The sequence below is a fragment of the Lagenorhynchus albirostris genome, chromosome 2 (assembly GCF_949774975.1).
Source record: "Lagenorhynchus albirostris chromosome 2, mLagAlb1.1, whole genome shotgun sequence".
Taxonomy (NCBI): Eukaryota; Metazoa; Chordata; class Mammalia; order Artiodactyla; family Delphinidae; genus Lagenorhynchus; species Lagenorhynchus albirostris.
The window spans coordinates 84,945,082-84,963,947 of NC_083096.1; the positions used below are offsets into that span (position 1 = coordinate 84,945,082).

The 18,866-nt window shown below is 45.3% G+C and overlaps 1 protein-coding gene across 3 annotated transcripts in view; it reads left to right on the forward strand.

The window, feature by feature from the left end:
* The window catches only part of NGF (nerve growth factor), a 50,778-nt gene that overhangs the window by 15,200 nt on the left and 16,712 nt on the right, over positions 1–18,866 (forward strand). The window contains exon 1 of one of the 3 annotated variants that reach the window (XM_060142390.1): positions 11,883–12,847. The exons of the other annotated variants lie outside the window; for them this stretch is intronic. The gene's annotated coding sequence lies outside the window, so the exon portion shown is untranslated. Of the gene's footprint in view, positions 1–11,882; positions 12,848–18,866 lie in introns of those variants that run through there. 3 annotated transcript variants of the gene reach the window in all.

The window sequence follows — 18,866 nt, forward strand, 5'->3', positions numbered from 1 at the left end:
GAACTTAGCTTTTGCCATTGGTCTTGCCAGAAAGTGCTGGACTGGGACAGAAAAGCAATCCCAGAGAGAAGCGTCCTCTAGCTTCCTTGGACTCAAGGAGAAGTAAATTGTAGGTTGCCTGATTTGTGATCAAAGCTACCGAAATTTATAAAATGTTCTGAGGATGTTTCTGCCCATGTGCTCCTAAGTAAACCTATAAAAATGGAGGAATATTTTGGTTCCAACAAAACTGGTGATTAGGACTGACTCCTACTGCCAAGGTGAGGTCTGTCTTAAAGCTAACTATTCAGCAGGTGTCACTGGCTTCTCACTGCACTGTTCTGGGCTTTAGCAGGATATAAGGACGTTTAAGACTTGGACCTGCCCACAAGGGACTTAGGAACTGACCGGCAGTTCTTACTTCATTTTAATTCCAATGAAGCCTTTAGCCTTTTGGGAAAAAGACTCACTGGGATGAATCTAATACCACAGGGCTGGCTGTCAGATGGATTCTTCTATGACCCGGTGGCCTTGGACATGAAAAGGAAATGAAAACATTTCATTATGAGATTTTCTTCCCCCCCTTCCGCATGTTTCCGCCGTCTGCCCCGCCTACCCTCCACACCACACATACACATGCACACACACACACACACGCACACACACGCACAGGCAGTTATAACCAGACGCACATATACACACATACATACACCCACACACCCCACATGAAAGAGTGAAGACATTGCTGAAGCAGCTGCAAACATTCAAAAATTGCGTTACCTTCCTGACTCAAGTATCCATAGAATCTTAGCATTGAAAGAATCATGCGAAATCATTCAGTCTTTATATAGAGATATAGATACAAATTTTGAAAAAGAAGGAAAAAAAGCCAGAAAGGTAGCAGGTGAAGTGCCTTGTCTAAAATCAGGGTCATCGACCAAGCCCAGCTCAGGTCTCAGGTCATTTCTCTTTTTCACTCTTTCATCAGCTATTTCACAAGCACCGATTTTGTGCCAGGAGCCGTGCCCGGCATCCTTGATACAAGGTAGACAAAAACTGTACAGAGTTCCTCCCTCACAAGGCTTACAGACTAGTTGGGAAGACAGTGGCAAGAATCACACAAAGGAATGGGCGGTTTCCACTCTGAGAAGTGCTCCATGTGAGAGATCCACATGCCATTGGAGAGGGGGTCCTAGGGGGGCAGGGATGGTTCCTGGAGGAAGGCATGATTCATTTGAGAGCGGAAAGGTAGGCAGGAGAAGGAGAGATGCCCCCCAGATGAAGGGAAGTCTCCCGTCCTCACCCAGGAAGATATTTCCGACACTGGTGTGCTGAGGCGGGCTCCGACAGGCTCTCACCTGATCCTCCGCGAGCTTCTCTTCCCAACTCCACACTCAGTGAGGTCACACTGGTAGCTTGAAATTAGCCACGGTGGGAGTATTTACACCCCAGAAAGCAGCAGATGCTACAAATCAAGGTCCATCCCACTTTGGAGAACCGCCTTTACCAACACACCATGGGCTCCAACTACGTTCTACCTGCTTCCTGCTGTGGACAGCACAGACCCTGCCCTTTAAGCCAAATGCCTGTCCCCTTCCTGCAGAGACTCTTCCAAGAGCCTATTCCCAGAAAGGCACTGTCAACAAGTGACTGGGGCCTTGGGGCTGTTTATGTCACACCCTGGGCCATCTGGCTTCTAAGAAAGAGCCCGTTCTTGTGGTCTTCGTCAGCCCCTTGCCATCTAATGATATTTATCAACCACCTCTATGAGACACTTGGTCAGGCAGATCTCCGGTCAGGCTTTGACCCCTCAGGAATTCGGGGCCTGGCTGAGGCTGCTAGGCTGACATTGTTCTTCCTTAATATAACTCGGGCTGCTCGGGGCACAAGAACCAGGGGCTGAACGCTCAGCTGAGGGCACGAGATCAGGACGTGGCACCACTGCTGTTTTTCCCAGTCTGTTTCTAGGCACAGGAAACACCAGGTGAACACAGGTCAGAGTTCACAATATAGATGCTTTGGTCAAGTTTTAAAAACAACTGATTCTACTATCCTTGCGCCTTCGCTGTCCTCCCAGTTTTCTAAACGGATCTGCCAAGAGAAAGAGTGAGTGTTGAGTTCTTACAAAGACTGACAGGAAGCAAAGCAGGTGGACATGGCAGAGGTGGTGCTTTACAGTGGAAGTACCTTTGTTTCCAGGGCGTGTGTGCACCTGTGTGTGTGTGTGTGTGTGTGTGTGTGTGCTTCTGTGTGTCTGCGTGATGTCTGCTGTGCACATAGAATATGGGCTCTGGATGATGGTGCAGGTGCAGATGAGGCAGTCAGCAGGGCTGTGAGATGCAGAATCTTGGAGGAAAAGACCAGCCATGGGGTCTGCCTGGGAAAAGAAGCTGGACACTCTAGATGATTCCCTCTTATCAGCTCCCAGCTCCCGGATGCGAGCCCGTGATGCTCACACTTGGCTCACCCTGGGGAAGGCACCCGCTGTGCTATGGAAACTCAACCGTTTACTAGCTTAACCTTTCATCAGATTTAAAGGCTGGGTGACACCAACCAGCAAGTCTCCCAGCCAGGATTTTCAGTTAGAGCCAGGCAAGAGTATGCAGGGAATAATTTAGGGGGTCCTGTGTAGCCACCCAACGTTATCTGCCCATAGCACACTCTGGGCACCACCCCTTAGGTGGACTGTGGGTCTCCAGATGGCTTCCCTTAAAAGCAAAACCCAAATGATCAGGGCAGCATTACTAACACCTACTCCTGAATTAGGTTCTCAGATGATCAAACTGCACACGCAGGCTGGCAGTGGATGCACTGAGGGACAGAGGCTGCCCAAAGGGGATGTGGGGGGAAGACCAGCAGGTGGGCTGCCAGGGTGGTAGGACATGGTGATGCCGCAGCAGTTGCTGTTTGTAGGTGCTCTGTATTTAGAGCACAGAGGAGATGATGAAAGAGAGAGGGTGGCTGGAGGCCACAGATGTGCCAAAGGAGGTTGGCACAGGTGAGCTGCCCACAGTAATGCAGACGAGAGGCGGGTGGATGTGAAGACAGCCCCCGGCTGCTGTGCAGAGAAGCTACATCCCCTTGCTGTTCCTCTGCTGACACTGCCTTGGAGTCCAAGGGTACCTACTGACCCTTCTGGCAATGCGCCATAATTCCAGGGTCCTGACCCAGATCCCGTGAGTCAGTGAGGCAGTCGAGAGGGCAGCCCTGTCCAGCCATCCGTAGAGGGACTGTAGGCGGTCCCCATTCTCCACGGCAGTTGTGCAGGTTGTGTCCTGTATCGGGTATCCGGCCGAGGGGGTGAGTGGGAGCTCTGCTGATGGAAGGGCACCTTCCACTAATTCACACAAAGGCTTCACGGGATCTGGCTGCAGCCTGCCCCTGGGAAGCCCCCCTGGGTCCTGGAACAGAGGCCACGAGAGAGGATGGGAAGCCCAGAGAAGGGGGAAGTTGTGTACCGTGGGGCCAGGGGAGGGGCAGCCTTTGTGGGAGGGAAAGGTGAAGACTGATGCTGCCCGCTTACCATCTCCTAGAGCAGCACAGGGTTATCTGTTTACTCCATCGAAAGCCACACGGTCTGAAGATCAAGGGATGTTTTCTTTATTAACAGTGAAATAACTCACGAGTTTATGTTATCATGTGCATTGTCTAAATATTGTTAAATAAAACATCTTATTGCCAATAATTACCCAAACATTTCAGTGACACGGGACTCCTGCCAGCGGCAGGGATGGGATTCCAGTTCGACAGTGAGAGCCAAGCGTTTACTTTGCCGCACACAGTCACTTGACTGGGGTCTCCTGACTGCGGCTCTACTCAGTGGAAGCTCTTTATCAGTCCCAGGTGAAGAGAGCTCGGATAAAGTGCGAACTATTCTCTGTGGTCAGATCCCAAAGTATGTGGGTGACAAACACAGCGGCAACGTTTCCTTGAGTGAGTCCTGTTTTCCATATGTGGGAGGAATTCCAGACTTGAGAAGTCTGCATCCAGACTTCATAGATTTTTTTGTTTCTAATTGAGACAACACGACTAACCATAAAGAACAATACCAGCCTGGCTTCTAAGCTCCGAAAGGCTCTGGGTCACAACTTGACCTCCACAGGGATTGGACAGGCTCCAACAGCAACTACTCTCTCTGGTTGTCAAGCCGGACCACAGGCTCCACAAGAGCAACTTTCTGTTGGCTTGTGGAGTGTGGAGACAGAGCAGATGTGTCTGCCTGCTAATGCACTGTGGGATGGAGTTGCTCTCTGGGCTTATTGAAATCAGATGCCCAGCCCTCAGAGCTGCCCTGCAAACACATGGTGGCTCCACGCAAGCGTCATCACATTGGAAAATTACAAGAGCCATGACTCCACCTACTCACCCCCGTGCAAGACTCCATTTTTACCAACTGGGCAAGAGAAAGGCCTTCCCTCCTCCATTACACACTCCGAGGGGCCAGGCCCATGCCAAAATAAAGTACTTCTAGATAGCTAAAGTGGTATGAAAATTTGAGTACCAAAGACAATGCTGCAGGATGTGACCAAAATGTTAACATTGGTTATCTCTGAGTAGTGGGATTGGAATAAAAAGCATGATGGCATATCGGGAATTGTGCATACTTGTTTGAGAAAATTACACTCAATCCCCAAATAATATTCCACTTGTTACAAACAAATCCTGAGGTTATGGGGAAATCTCTTCTCTTAATATGCAATGTCATTTGAGAAAAATACATCTTAAAATGCTAGTTAGTTAATAAACTATTTCAGTTGCTCTAAGATTTAAAAGTTTAATCAAAATTGTATTGACTCTCTTTGAGATTTTCTAGGTTAAAATTACGTAATCTGAGTAAAATATTGTTAGAGTGAGTTTGTTTGTTGGTTGTTTGATTTTTGAGATTTACCTAAGCAAATATATATACTCTGGTTTCCTCCTCTGTACAAAAACCAAACAACTCTACTCATAGAGCTATTACGAGCATTAAGTGAGATAATCCATTTAAAGTATTTACCACAGTAGCTGGCACATGTAAGATATCTGATAAATTTTAGCTATCATTAGCCATATATATATATATATATTTGCAAAAAAATATATATATATATTTGCAAAAAAAAAAAAGAAAGAAAGAAATAGGTTGGCAATGAGCAGATATCAACTGTTTTCTTTTTTGAATTTATCTGAGATACATGAGTGTGAAACAAATATCTAGGGCCCAACTCAAGTCTTCCAGCCTCCGTCAGGTCTTAGATCTCATCCCAGTTACTCCTATAAATAATGCATAATTTGGTGAGGCAGAAATTTAGGACTGAAAGGAGTCTTAGAGATAATTGGTCCAGACCATTTTACAGATGTAAAATGAGCCCAGATGTGTGATGACTTACCGGATGTCACTAACAAAGACCAGACCAGACCCTAGGCCCCTGACTGTTTCCTGACTGTTTGTGCATCTCTTTTCACTCTGACAGATGTCTTCTTGGTTTCTCTAGTGGTTGATGTGTAAGGATACTGACTCCCCACTGGTGCCCTATACTACTCATAATATCACCCGGCACGTAGCATAGCCCCGGAGGTATAGCAGGTATTTGATAAATGGTTTGCTCAATGCAACTCAACAGCAAGTTTGCAGCCTCTGATATGCCAGGTGTATGCTGGACAGTATAAAGGATAGGAAGCTAAATAAGACAGAGTGACTGCTTTTGAGAAGCTTCCTGAGACTGACCAGGGAAGGCACAGAAGGGGATGAGGGGGAGGGGGGTCTCAGAGCAGGAAGACTTGTTTAATTTCATCTACAGAAAAATGAAGGTCAGAAATTGAATCACGTAATAAACCTCAGTGAGTTAGTTCTCCAGGCTCCTTATCCCAGACAAACTCCAAATCTCAGTATTTCCAAAATTTACATTTACGGCTCTTGACCTCTCTCCTTTACCTCCAGATTTCCATATTAACCGCTTACTTGCACTCTTGTCCAATAGGGATCTCAAATTTACCATGTCCATACCAAACTCTTGATTTTGCCCTTGAAATCTGCTCCTTCCCTGGTGTTCTCTATCGCAGGAAATCACAGCTCCATCCTGCTGGATGCTAAAGCCTTGGAGTCATTCTTGATTCTCCTCTTCCTCACTCCTCCATACCCCAGTCCATTCGGGAATCTTGTTCACTCTGTTCCTTCAGTAGATCCCACTCACGGTGTCTTCCCACTGCCATGACAGCCCTGACCATTACCACCTCCTGCTGGATTGTTACAGGGGCCGCCTCACTGATCTTCCTGCTTCTACTCTTGGTCCCCACTGTGCAAGCTCAGCCAGAGTGCTCCTTTTAGAATATATCAAATCAGGTCACTTTCCTGCCCAAAGCCTTTTAATGGCTTCTTCTCTCCTTCAGAATAAAGTCCGAAGCCCTCACCAAGGTCCATAATGCCCTAAAAGAGCTGTCCCAGTTGCCTCTCAGATCCCATCTTCTGCCACTCTCCCCAGGGATCACTCTGCCCCAGCCGCAGGGGAATGTTTGCTCTCTTCAGCCGAACACGTTCCTGCCTCAGGACCTTTACACTGGCCATCCTCTCTGCCTAGAAGGTTTCTCCCACATTTCTGCATAGCTCTCTGCCACACTTTATTCAGATCTCTGTAAACATCACCTCATCAGAAAGACCTTCCTGTCACAAACTAGCACGTCCCCAATTTGTAATTCCCAAACCCTTATCATGCTTTGTTTTTTTCTAGCAGTTATCACCAACTGACATTTTCTTGGTTATTTGTCCTTTATTTTCTGTCCATATCCACTAGAATTTAAGGTCCTTTAAAGCAGGGAACTTTTTCACCTTGTCCACTACTGCACCCCCATATCTAAAATAGGGTCTTGGCAGGTAGTAGGTTCTCTACGTATTTGCTAAACAAGTGAATTAACAATATGCTGTCATTCTGTGTTTCAGTTTAGCCGTTTGTGTACTTATCTCATTTCTCCAACTAGACCAGTCCTATTCCCCTCTGTAATTCCTGCAATCCCTAGCATGGGGTACCTGCACGGAACAGGTGCTCATCACATGTGTGTTGAATTAAACTGAACAACTGCTAAGCACGAGCCACAGATTATGTGACTTAAATCCAGTTCATGTCATCTATAAGGGGCGCTATGCCCAGAGGGTTTGTTAATCTTTCTGAGAGATGGTCCCAGTGTTTCTTTATAACTTAGGCAGCAACTCTGGGGAGACAGAGCAGCACAAATGGAGCTTTGTGTGCTGGAGAAAACAGAGGTGCAGTCACAGCAGAGCGAGCGTCCCAAGCCAAGCTCTGGGAAAAGCAACAGAAGCAAATGTGACCAGAGGGCTGACTGGCCCAGAGCCACCAAGGTCAAGGGTCTGTCTTAGAGGGCAAGGGTATACCATACATCCTCCACAGAACCATGCAGACAAACCTTGGTGAGTCAGACACACCAGGATTTTGGCTCCTGTCTGATTCTGCTACACTTCTACAGGACTTGACAACTTTGTTCCTCAACTTGGGAATTGCATCCATTTGTTTGTGGTATGACCCAGGGTCTTTCTGCAGTGTCATCCTCTGGACCCATGCCCCCAAGCCCTGATACAGATGAGGATGTACTATCATGAGGCCCATTCCGAACAACCCGCTCCTTTGGAAGGAATCCAGGTACAAAATTCAAGGCTATACATTGGGCTAGAACATGACACAATGTACTAGGAATCATTTTACAAATTTATCTTAAAAGCAAAGCTACTTGCAGAAACGGATTTAACTCTGCCTTCAACTGTAACCTCAGGCTCAGATGTTTAAACAGAAATAATTCACAAAATGTGTCACTGTCTGCTTGTATTTTCTCCCAATGGCAATAGAATATTACTCAACTCCCCAATTCACCATCAATTATTTTTAAACTGCTTTGTCTTTTAATAAAAACCCTTTGGGATCTGGAAGACTTGTTTCAAAAGTTGATTAGAAAAGGAAAAACAACTGTACATTTGAAAGCTATATTAAAGTTAAAAAAAGAAACTTTTAATAAGGTAAAGAAACAAGATAATAGGCATTTTTGCTTTTACCTTTTTAGCGGATTGGTGCCCATACGTGATCCTTATAATTGGAAACTATGTAAGGAAACCCACCAAAATCAAAGCAAGTGCAAATTTACACAAAACAAACAGCAGCTGTCCCAGATCATCTAGGGCTCTGGGGCCAGCAGTCTGCTGAGAATTTATCAAGCCCAGTTGAGCAGTTCAGGGCAAAAGACATTAAAAAAAATAAAAGTACAAGCCCACTGGGAATATTAAGAAAAGACTCATCCAAAATTTTAAAAAATGTCCATCCAAGGCTTAAGCCATTACATCAGGCCAAGCAGGACACTCTAAACCGGAGAGGCAAAGAGGCCACTTATGAGAACTGCTCAAGGACAGCATAAAATGTATTCCGGTCTTTCCTTCACACAGCTTGGTTTAGAGGGACAGGACTTCTTTTTTCCTCTCTCTTGAAAATCCCCAAATCACAGTTTTATGGGCTCCATTATACTGTGTTCGAAGCACTGATCAATCCAAGAAATGATTTTCTTTGGATAATTTAAATTAACTAGTCTCAAAGTGAATTTCTTGGTGTACTGATTCAAATTTATGTCACCAAATCTTCAGTAAAAAATGTTTCCATGATCAAATAAGTTTGACCTCAGATAAGTGAATCCTTCTAGAGATTCCCAATGCATACTAGCACATGGAAAGCTCTGATTAAAGAAAGCTGTTTCTAACCCAACAATTCCCAAATGCATTTGACCACGGAACCCCTGTTTTATCAAATCTCTTTTGACATCCCAGGGGTGGGAAACACTGATTTTAGACATTCCTGTGATTTCAAGGCCAAGATCAAGGTCCACTTCCTGTTGAGATCATTCATTCACTTATTAAATGGACATTAATTTGTTGGCTTCTACAAACCAGGCTCTGTCTAGACACCAAGAAGAAAGTGTCAAGGTCCCTGCACTCTTGGTAGCTGTCAGTGTAATGGGAGAGGTAAACACGTGAAAAAATATCAACAATTCCATGAGATTGAGGCTTCTCTGAACCCCGTCTTTGCTAACAGTCCGTACAACACAATTTAGAACCCAAGTTATTCACTAAATATTTCCTGTGCTCTTGTCTCATCTCCTCCCCTATACTGTTTATTACTTGAGGGTTAAGCTTGTGCTTTATGCTTGTCTAGTATTCTCTCTGATACTGAGCATGGAATTGGACACATAGTAGGTCATCCAGGGAATACTACTTGATTGATTAAAGACTAAACTAGATGACCCCTGAGTCCTTTTTAGTTTTGCAGAGTTTCTAAGAGTTTTTCTCAAATATCGGTACAATCCTATGCCTGCAAAATTATGGTGAACCACAAAAGCATTGAATAATTCATTAGCTTTAGTTATCCAGGGGCTGTCTTGATGCCATAGAAGTAACAAAATTAATGGCCCTCCTGGAGCTGGCCCTCCAAATAGGCAAGGAACAGCAAACCAAAGCAATTTACTGTGCTTATAGACATAGCTTAAGTGTTAAATCTTAGTGATTGACCTTGTTATCAGAGAACAGCCAAGTTTCTGATTTTACATGTGGGAATCCTGAGGCTCAGAAGAATGTTCAGCTATTCACTGTAGAATTTAATACAGATTAGGGTTAGCCACAATTGGTAACACTAGGGGAGTTGTTAATTTCTTGCTGGCAATTTCACTGTAAACTCCCTTCATAAATTTCAGATTTGAACTTGGCATTGTCATCTAGATGCACATTTATTTGATTTACGTATGCTGAGTGGTTCCTCGTCACACAATCAGTAAGCAGACAGCACCTCAGATACTTTATATATTTGAGAATTGTTCAGAAGCACAGAAACTTAATGTCATAAGTGAATAAGGAAGTGAATGTAGTGGGGATAAGTTACATTGGGTTCTATTATGACAGGGCAAGGTTTCTCAACCTCAACACCATTAACGTTTCAGCCCAGATGATTCTTTATTGTGGCAGGTGGTCCCAAACACTATGGGATGGTAGCAACATCTATGGCCTTTACCTGTGAGATGCCAGTAGCAATTCCCCACTCCACTGTGACACCAGAAATGTCTCCAGATGTTGCCAAATATCTCCTGGGGTGGGGTTTGGGGGTCACAATCACCCTTGCTTGAGAACCACTGACTACAAAAGAACCCCTGGTGATTAAAGTCAGTGCCAGACTTTTTTTTTTTTTTTTTCATTTTGTGGATTATCTGTTAGTATGTGCCCAGAGCATGGAAATCAATGCTTACTGTGCTTTAGAACTAGATAATTCCTTTTTTCTAGCCTGTGTGGCCTGGGACAAATTACCTAACCTCTCAGAGTCTCAGTTCCCTTGTCTGTCTGGGACGTGCAAGTGAGCCACACACTGATAAGCCTCTAGTGTTATTCCTGGAGAGGGGCAGGCATGTGTTCAATGTTCGTGCTACCCTCCTCCCAACCTTCCTACCCCTCTTCCCCCCAGCCCCCTTCCCCCAAGCCTGGGGTGAACACAACCAAATAATATGCCCTACAAATAGCTTGGTGGTTTCTTTACAATTTTTTCCTTCCATAGAACAGGTAATCAGGAGCTGCCATTAAAACCAAACCTTATGTGAGCTTTGGGGGAACAGAACCGCCTAAGTCCACAATAGATGAAGGAGAATCCGAGTTCCCAACTATTTGCATATGTATCCAAGAACTTCCAAGCATAGACAGCGTGTCCACAGACATAGAAACCATCCATCAGTTTCTTATTCTGTGTTCAATGCAGTACAACTGTAGCTTGAGTAAACAAAGAGGCTGCTCACAGACTGAGCATGTCCCCCACCTGCAGCCACCCAAAGTCAAAAAATAAACCTGGTGGCTTAGTCAGCAACACCGACTGCTCCTCTGCAGAATGCAGAAGCCCAGGCTCGGCACCTTGAGGGGAACATGAACACAGAAACAAATCTGGTATCACCTGAAACCTGAAGGGTTTACAGAAAGAACATAAGGAAAGGTTTATGGACCTTATTTTCATTATAAAGGCATCATAATGACATTATGAACCATTTGGAAAATGGGGGAGAAGGGAAGGAGATACCCAAAGTTCTAACACTCAGTACAACTGTTTTCATTTTAGATATTTACTTCCAGGCCTGGTTCCTGTGCGTGTGTGATTTCCCTTGGCTGCAATGATCTCATACATGGTCTTCCCTAACCCGTCCCCCCACTGCCATTCCACACTAGATTATAAGCATTTATCCTTGTTCTTACTGCCTTCACAGTTTTCATATTTAATGACTACACAGAAGTTCTAGAAAAAGATTTTCTGCCGAGTAACTAATGAACTATCCCACTATTGAAGAACCTTGGCTTCTGATTTTGCAATTATAAATAATTGAGGGAAAAAAAGCCATGAGTATAGCTCTTTCCTTCTTAGGATTATTTTTGTGGGATAAAATCTCAAAAGTGGGATTAATAGGTGAAATCTATGGACATTTCTACAGTTTTAAATATACAATTGTCAAACTTTTAAAATATGTTATTCTGATTGTAAAAGCTCTTTGTGGCTCATTGCAAAATATTTAGAAAATACAGAAAAGTATAAAGAATAAAACATGGGACTTCCCTGGTGGTCCAGTGGTTAAAACACCGTGCTTCCATTGCAGGGGGGCACGGGTTCGATCCCTGGTCCGGGAACTAAGATCCCCCATGCCACAAAAAAGAATAAAACACACTCACCCATAATCCTTTAACTTGACTACTGCTAACATTTGCTGTATTTCCCTTCAGTCTTTTTTCCCTGTGTTCATCTTTAATATCTGCATCTATCTAAAATTTGTTTTATTTTAATATTATCCACCTGCTGTTAAAGACTATCTACCTGTCCTCCAGCAGGGCTGTGTTCTAAAGTCAATGTATAAGGGAGCAGTGAAGTGTAGCCAAATTTACCTTCAAAACCCCTTAGGAAGTCTCCATGCTGAAGTATAACAATGGCTCTCAATAAGTTTAACCAGCTGGTTTTTCCTCCAGTATGGGAACAGACTGCTCTTTCTTCAGTGGAGCACCGGATGTAGCTGGCTTGCAAAGAGGCCATATTGTTTAAAACAGACGAATCTTTCAGACCAAATCTGCCCAGGCTCACAGAAGGAGAGGTGGATGGGAACTGACACTGATGGAAGAATTGTATCTCCACCTCCTGTGCTGGTTTGGTGGGATTACAGAAAGACTCACTCTCACTATTCACATTGTTATTCATTTTCTCTCTTTCTCTCCTTTCCTTCCTTCCTTCTTCCCTCCTTTTCTCCCTCCCTCCTTTTATTTGTTCTAATTGCTGATAATTTACACAAGCTTAATACTCTTATAATGAGAGGCTATTACATTTATTCAGCCTGAATTGAACATGGCTCGTGACAGGGAATTCTACCTCAGCTGGCAGCCGTTTCCCTTTGCTGGATATCGTTGGCAACCTAGTGTTGAGGTAGGACCCGCTTCTCTTCCATTTCTGTGCTTTCGTCCCGGTTGTGTCTCCTGGAACGATGGAGGGCATCTCTTCTCCCCTCCCTGTGGAAGCTTTCCTGAATTTGTGACATCGTACTTCAACCATTTTTATTATGGGGTGGTTTCCAGATGCCCCACCCTCCTGGTTTGCCTTTAACGTTTGCCTCACTGAGAAGAGAAGGATCGTGGGTCTTGGGCAGAGCCCGTGGTTTCCCTCAGCTCCTTCACTGACTGGCTGAGCAGCAGTAACAGGGGAATGGCAGTGCCACAAACGGAGTGGCGGAAGCACACCTCCAAGACAGCCTCTCTGCAGCTCCAGCCCCAGAAGCTTGCATCTCAGATTTGTGGATGACACCTGGTGAAGCAGCGATGCGAGCCCAATGTGAAATCCAAGTACATCATCATTTATCTGTGTTTGTATTTGGTTAGGGGTTTTATTAATGACAGAGGATTTTTTTTTTTTTTTTTTTTGGCGGTACGTGGGCCTGTCACTGTTGTGGCCTCTCCCGTTGCGGAGCACAGGCTCCGGACGCGCAGGCTCAGCGGCCATGGCTCACGGGCCCAGCCGCTCCGCGGCACGTGGGATCTTTCCAGACCGGGGCACGAACCCGTGTCCCCTGCATCGGCAGGCGGACTCTCAACCACTGCGCCACCAGGGAAGCCCAATGACAGAGGATTTGATTAAACAAAGTTTACACTATAACCAAGTCCAGCTGGATCTGTGCATCAGTGGGAAGCCCCAATTCCCCTGATGTTGTCCTTTCGCCCTTTTCACGCACAGTTTATCTTCCAAGGCGTTTTCTCTGACCCTGATAGCTGTGAGGTCACTCAATCACGTTTATTTTAAGGGCCGGTCTGGCATACCCAGCATGGCGGCTCTGTGATGAAGGACTTCTGTGTTGAAGTCGCTGTGTACCCTAGGGTACGGCCTTACCCTAACCTATGGAGCAAGATCTCTGTGTCGTTCTGCCAAGACAATGCTACCATTGGGTTTGGGCTCAAATTTGGAATTTTTCCAGCAAAAATCATATTCTGATAGACTGTTAATTGAAACATCATCAGAATTATCTTGTACGGTCACCAGAAGACAGATCGGTGAAATCTGGGTTCTTCCGGGGGAGTTGCTAATTATAAATGGCTCTGATTACCTTTTGCTTGGGCTATTTCTCCAGGGAAATCTAGGAATCACGTCTCACCGGCACAGGCTGAAGCGTGTGTCTGTTTGTGACTTGTGCGGGGATTTCTTCCCTCTCACTGGAGCTGAGGCCAAGGCCATCTTCAAAGTCTTCTCTCAATCTGTGTGTCTTTCTTCCATTTCCTTCTTCCTCTGGTTCCCCTCTCCTTGCTTTGCCCTTTGGGTCCCCCTCTTCACCTTCTTTCACTTTGCCCACTGCCCTCCGTCATTTTCTTGCCCTCTCTCTCCTCTCTTTTACTGCCCTTGTACTTCCCCCCACTCTCCTCCTCTCTCAAGTGCTTCTTACTATATAGTTCCATCTTTCTCATTCCCTGTCTTCAGTTTCCCTCTATGATGACATCAGATTTCCTAAGGGCAGGGCGAACCCCAGCTCACTGAGTTTGTCCCAGTGCCTGCAGGCATTGGGCTGGTCTGATTCCATCTGTTCAGAACTCATTCATTCATGCCACAAACACTCTTCAAGCTCCAAGCTGATGGGAAACGAGAAAGGCGTTTCTCCCCGTCCCTGACCTGGACCCAGCCCCAGGCTGGCCCCTAACTGAAAGCTGCAGATCCTGCACCAGAGCCAGGGCCATCCTCAGTGCCAGCATTACTCAGATCCCCCATGGTGCCCAGTGGGGACGGGGCCAAGCTGCATAATTCATGGCCAATGTCCGCCCTTCTGGTGTGTCTGCCAAAGAGTCGCTGTCAGCCTGTAGGTGACAGCTATTGCTCACTGGTGAAGAGCCTTCTTATGATTTGCATTCTTCCTGCTCACGCTTATTCTTGAGACATTAGAAGACAGCAATCCTGTCTCTTTCAAAGAGAGTTTCTGAAGGCTGTAGGCTGGTGGGCTAAAGAAGCTGCCAGATTTTCACCCCAGAGCTTAAAATAAAAACCATTAATCTGCTGCACACAGAGAAGCATGATTCCTAATATTAAACCATTTACTCAGTTCAATGTAATTCAATGTGGCAAATCAGAAGGAAGTGCTTCTCTTCTGCCTAGCGTCCTATCTGTTTTTATAGCATGAGATTCTCAGCCTTCTTGCAAAAGACCATTTCATTTACTAACAGTGAAAACAACCGTGTCTTCCTTAAAAAAAAAACAAAACAAACCAACATACACACACACACTCGCACACACAAACCACTGGTGGTAGCTCACTCAACCCCTTCTCTGCCTTTGATTCACTCCTATTATATATATATGAAGTACTCACTGCTGAGAGCCTGGAGCCTGGATGGACAGTTGAACACTGATTGGGTAATTCACACAGTTCTGGGAAATAAAGTCAACAATCCACAGACTGAATCCACTTCTGGATGCTCCTCCACCAAGGACCCTTGACATTCAGTCTCTCTTTATTTCTGTTCAGAGTTGACTGTTTTCCCCCATCCCTCAAACCAAAGTTATAGCTTGGTAATTTCTTGTTTTAGAAAGTGACAAACACAGCAGGCAGAGAAAACACTGTATATTTTGGACTAAAAAATGAAATCATTAGGGTAAGTTTCTATTCCTGGTGACTGGAATTTTACCCTGGTTCTGATTAAGCACAACAAAGATATTATATGTGATGTTTTCCTGTAAACGTATGAGATGGTTTTCTATGGCATGTCCATGAATGGAAATATTTAACAGACTCCACTTGGCCCCATCAGTCTCTGGCTTGGTCTTCACACCCAAAAAGCCAACCAACAGAGAATCACAACCCAGCCCAGAGTGAGTAGTCCCTGTCTTGCTGTGTTTTTTTGTTTTTCGGTTTTTTCACAGTCTCACAATTAAGAGTAAATCTTATCCAGAAAATGTATGAGAGTACATGGAAGAGACACATTCCCATGTCTATAAATTGCTCAGTAAGGAACAACTGCACATTCTAAGCATCTATCTTCTGTACCTACATTACTGTCAGAATAGTGGGTCCATCCAGAATCTGTTCCTTGGTGGTTAGAATATTTCAGAGAGGAGGGCATTTCAGTGACTGTGGGCTCCCTCAGGTTGTAAACAAGGAGAGTCTCATGACAGAGAAGTAGAGAAGTCAAGGTATTCTATAGATAGGAGATCACCATTCGATTTTTTTGTTTTTTTGCAGTACACGGGCTTCTCACTGTTGTGGCCACTCCCGTTGCAGAGCACAGGCTCCGGACGCGCAGGCCCAGTGGCCATGGCTCACGGGCCCAGCCGCTCCGCGGCATGTGGGATCTTCCCGGACCGGGGCACGAACCCGTGTCCCCTGCATCGGCAGGCGGACTCCACCATTCGATTTTTAAAAGCAATTAGGTAAATTCAAGAATAGGAAATATGCAGGATCCCACCTATACGTTATCCATATCACAGAAGCAGAAATCGGCCATCAGTACAAAGCCCAGAGGACAAAGCTGTCGCTCCTTTGAACAGTCAGATTTGTGAGCAGTCTGGAGAACAGTGACGAGGAGTGACCACAGAGCAGCCCTGTGCTCTTGTCCTTCACACATCCACTAAGCACTTGTACTTCCCCACTTCACGCCGAGGGCAAGTTTCCTTATCTGCAAACTGGGGATAATACTGATCTCAGAAGATTTTTAATAAGTATTTAAAAAGATAATCTCTAGAAAGCCCTTAGTAGAGTATCTGGCACGTAATACCCAATAATTGTTATTTATTATTAGTGGTCGTAACTGTATTCACTTCTAACCCATGGTTTATGCTAGTGAAGTACTTATCATATTTTAATGCATCGTATTACACCACATTTAATTTTACACCTAAAATACAGGTAATTCCATCCTTATTGATGCCTCTCAGGCAGCCTAAGGGAGAGGCTTAAGGGGGCTCTTCGGGGGACTTCTATCCCACCCCCACCCTTTTGCCCCACAAGCCTAAACTCAAACTTCCAGTGTCTGAACAAGTGGATAAGGAAGAAGCACCCCAGGGAGCTAACCTTCTCCTGGGACACTGGCGGCCCTTCTCTGGCTGGCACAGAGGGGCCAGTAGGGAGCCACACTCGGGCTGGCCTTTAACTCCCAGGGAACTCCCCTCTTTCAAGTGGGAGCCAGTCACTGCATGGAGTCCCACTAGTCTGAGGAGTACCTCCTGGAGGCTGAGGGGAGGGCTCTGGGAGAGCTTTCCCTCCTGCAGGGGCCTAAACACAAAGTCAGATTGTCTTCAGATTATGAACAAATAGAAAAGCTCAAAGGTGGTCGGCAACAGTGGTGCACTGATCCTCAAACATTGCACAGGCAAATGGAAGAACCGGCCTCATTTTGGAGGACGAGGTACCTAGTTCCTTCTTTACCTTTTGAAGTATATGTGTGTTTATATATAACGTCCTTGAATAGTCATAGATACTCTTCTTTTGAGATAATTTTATCAAATCTAAACTAGATAATGTCATCTATATTACTGGAAAAACAAAGTTAACAACAATAACAAAACTCAGGAAAAAGAAAGAAAAAAATACAACTTCCAGAATGGGTGCTGGAAAATAGTATGATGGAATACACAGACGGAAAGCAGGAATATTGATTTCTAGACCCAGCTCTATTCACCACTCAGTTGAGTTATATGGAACATAAACAATTCACTTAACTACTTGGAAGAGACTAAATGACCCCCAGTCTTGACCCTCTTCTGGCTCAGCCTAAGAGGAGGCCTTGAGGAACACTGGTCAGACTTCCCTGCCTGACTCCAAAAAGTTCTTTAATCCTTTAGTAGTGGTGGTGGTGGTGATGCTGGTGATGGTAGTAAGGGTGATGGTGGTACTGATAGTGGGGGTGTGGTAATGGTGATGGTAAAATGGTGGAAGTGGTGATGCTGGTGGTGGTGATGGGTGATGATAGGATAGAGGAGGTTGTGGTGGTCATGGCGATGCAGGCAGCCAAGGTGGTGGAAATGACAGTCATGGTGGTGGAGATAGTGGTGGTGGTGGTGACGGTTGAACATAATGCTGCCATGCTCTATGGCTCTGAATAAGAGACTTGTATAAATGCTGTGATAGATTCGAGAAGTAGGCAGAGGGCGGTGGGGCACTTAGGTACTAGGACTTCATGAGCACACGTGCACAGAGCATCTGGTGCTGGTCTCTGCCTGTAACTACAACATGTGCATTTCGAGGTGCTTCCTCTCTTGGGGACAATGCAAGCAAAACAGAGATGCTGAGGCAGACATATACTGTTCTACTGGCTGTAAATTTGGGGGGGGGCGGTTGTTGAAAGGTTTTTGCTTGTTTTATGCTTTATTTTTAAATTTTTATTTATTTTTGGTTTTTATCCTTAAAAATGTTTCAGTCTGTATTTTGGGAATAGAGAAATCAGGTCTGCTGAAAGAAAGAAAAGTAGAAGTAATTAAAAAAAAAAGCTGGGCTGCAAGTCCTGGACACAGACGGGTGGACACAATGCAGGCAAAGAGGAGAGCCCTGCATACACAAAGTGCACCAAATCCGGTTCAGGCAGGGCTTAAACGTCACCGAGGCCGGGCACATTCACACAGGAGGGGTAGGTGCCCTGGGACAGAAGGTGAGGGCCAGAGCTGGGCCCAGAGGGAGCTGGGGCAGCCATTCAAGCACCCGCCTTCCTGGGGACAAAGGGTGACACTCTAGACCAGATATGGCGGGATGAGCCCCTGGAAGGCCTTGGAAGGGCAGCTGTGTTTCACAGACAGAGGCCTGGAGCCAGGAACTCGGCTGATTCACAAAGAAAGGAGTGAAATGCTAACAGATGGTTTTCATCATCATCGTGCAGCCTCCACCCTCATTCCCTATGTGTGTGCTCTGCTTTTTTCTTTCTTTGCTTCATCTTTTCATGGGTTGTAACTAAACAATGAGGTGATTGCCATCCCAGTGGATTGCACAACGTAACCAGTGGCTGGACTCGAGCATAGCTTTCTCCGAAGAAATTCTGAACTAGAAAAATAAGCAAGCTGGAAATAAGGAGTTTGTTCTGCCCAACACCTGTGTGCTTTTTAGTGCTTGTCATGAAGTCGGAATGAGGGGCTGCTGAGAGCTAAGACACTTGGTTCCTCAGCAGTGCACCTGTCGGCCCAGCAACGGGGCATTCTCCTTCTTAAATAAAACACCACAGCGCCAACATGAAAGGGGGGCTTACCCAGTTATCCAGGAATATAAATTGGGACCACTTGTTATTTACCAATATAGTATGAAATAATGATTTACTTTGAATAAACTGGTGCAGCTGTGGGAAGAGTTTTCAGTTCTGTTCAATAAACATTCATTAAGGGCCTAACCTCTGAGACTGCCCCATG